This window comes from Gavialis gangeticus, unplaced genomic scaffold (genome assembly GCF_001723915.1).
Source record: "Gavialis gangeticus isolate Ggan-Ray unplaced genomic scaffold, GavGan_comp1, whole genome shotgun sequence".
Lineage (NCBI taxonomy): Eukaryota > Metazoa > Chordata > Crocodylia > Gavialidae > Gavialis > Gavialis gangeticus.
Window position 1 is genome coordinate 207,777,104 of NW_017729032.1, and position 2,457 is coordinate 207,779,560.

The 2,457-nt window shown below is 44.4% G+C and overlaps 1 protein-coding gene across 2 annotated transcripts in view; it reads right to left on the bottom strand.

The window, feature by feature from the left end:
• PDE9A (phosphodiesterase 9A) overlaps positions 1–2,457 on the bottom strand; it is a 137,918-nt gene that overhangs the window by 78,638 nt on the left and 56,823 nt on the right. The window lies entirely within an intron of this gene.

A 2,457-nucleotide genomic window follows, 5' to 3' on the forward strand; every position in this document is an offset into this window, starting at 1 on the left:
ACAGTCAATATGAAAGCAGTCCTTCTCCCCTCTTCCCCTTCCCTCTTATTATTTTCTGTTTCCCTGTAGCTTGAGCTTTGAAATTCAAAACATTTCAAAGCCCTTCATTTCATTTCAATTTCATTGTTTCAAGCTCGAAACAAGTTGAAACAGTGTTGAAATGACCCCCCCCCCGCCTTAGCTCAGCTGTGTGAAAGAGAAAGGAGGGCTGCTTTAGCACCCCCCATCTCCAGCTTCTAGCCTGAGCCACTGCAGGCATGTGCTGGCACTTCCCCAGTCTGGAGGCGATGTCTGTGGTGTTACAAACTGGTTCAGCCCAGCCAGGTTAGACTAACCTGCAAAGATTAAATTAATTCCGGCTCAGGCTTTTTGAATGTCTGTCCTTAGCTATATTGATATTTACAATGGAGCGTGTTACTTACATTACACACTTGGTATCATTGTTTGCTGAGGCAAGAAGTGGTGGGTGAAATCCTGGCCCCATTGCCTCTAGTGGACTTGTATACACTGCAGTGACAGTGAGCCTCAGCACTAGGGGATCCAGCATGCTTAGGCCATCCCCTGCCAACATGCACACACACAGGCACATTCTGAACCCAGAAGTTTTCCACAGAGGCTAATTTGAGCTCACCCCAGTGCTTGCTCTCCAACCACTGGCCTCTGAGTGACTGAAAGTAGCCTCTGGGGAAGAGCCCAGATCAGTCTCACTAGACATCTTCTGGGTGTAGGTAAGCAGGGAAAGGGCAGAGGGTGCTTGAATGCCCTCCATGACTTGCCACTGGCCTGGTGCAGAAAAACCCAGTAGAACTTTGGTTTCACCCAGTGTGTGAATTGAAAGGAAGTATATGAATTAGAACCAATAAAAAAAAACCTTAAAAGATGACAATAGGGAATTCAGTGTGCTTAATGAAAAGAACAAAATGCCATCAAATTCTCTTTAATATGCAGCAAACCCATGTACTAAAGGGGATAAGAGCTTAACTGAATGACAAGGGTTGTGCTCTGTGCAGACACCCAGCAAACACAGATGATGATCACGGTGCTACCCTTGTGTAATTAATTTTAAAAAGTAATAATGCACTTCAAGTAGCAAGGCTATACTTCAAAGGACTATCCTCATTTTATGCAACATAGGCATTTATCCTTTGGAGTTGTATTTCCAACAGTTGATGCACACATACCACACACCACCACAATATATACTGAATATGTTATACATATATGCACACAGGCCTGTCCTATGTTAAAGGATTATTACTAAGGTTCCAAAATTGAGAACTCAGAATCTGGGAAATGCCAAAATGAAGATATTTACTTCTTTGCAGTCTGACACAATCTTGCTAATTCAGCCTAGCTTATACTTATCTGGTCCTATAAAATATGCTGAGGTTTAGCAAAGTCCACAGTAGCTAAGTGTTCAGCATATCAAGCTGAAAAGCAAGAAAATGAGGAATGTAAAGTGAGTGACTACCTATGAAAAGCCTGGTATAAATGATTTGCCCTGCAACAGATACTAAGATTTGAGAATTTCATTTTGTAACCTTTATATTGCACATCTATCTTAAGGTAGAATTTATTTAAATAAAAAGCAAAGTAAAAAACCAGAAGTTTGAACCTATGGCATCATAGTGGCCCCAACACAGTTCACTTGAAGGGTTGGAGCCCTTAGCACCACACACAAGCTTCTGTTGTTTGAGCCAGTGGTTTAAATAGTAGGCTGTCATCCCTATGTGAACCAGTGCCAAAGGGGAGATGGGACAATACAACAGTGAGTTTTACAGGTATTTGCTGACCACAGACCCATTCCATGAATGGAAGGGAACACTGCTCTTATGTGCCAGACTGGTCTGCCCCTTTGCCCCTTCTGCCCTGTCTGCTCCACCATTCCTATCCCAGGCCCCTCTCTTCTCCATTTCTAGCTCATCCTTTTAGTCCCATTCTCCTCATATCACCAGTCTTTACTCTGCAGACTTCTCAATCCAATTCCAATATCTTTGCCCAGAGACACTGAGTATCAGCCCTGCAGCCCTTCCATCCCAACACTGGTCTTCCCGCACTCATGGTCTCCTTGCACAATCAGTCCTAGTTCTGCCCTCCAATGATCTGTTTCTGTCTCCCATATGAGTGCTATTCACCTACTGAATCCTATCAGCTCCTGCTCTCAGATTCCTTCTTGGACTCCTTATCCCATCTTAGTCTCTCCACTCCTGTTTCTTAGCCCAGCCAGTCATAGTTTGTCTTCATACTTCGTGAGATCCTTCTTCTTATTGCCTCAGTGCTTTTCAGTCCCATTCTCCTTAGCCAATCAGTCTGGTCTCCTCCCACAGACCAACCCACATCCCTCCACACCCACCCACCCACCTTCCCCCACACCCCTTCTCACACCTGTTTTTGCAAACACCACATCCCCCCGTCACGCACCCATCATGTGTGAAGAAAACCAAAAGCACACATCAA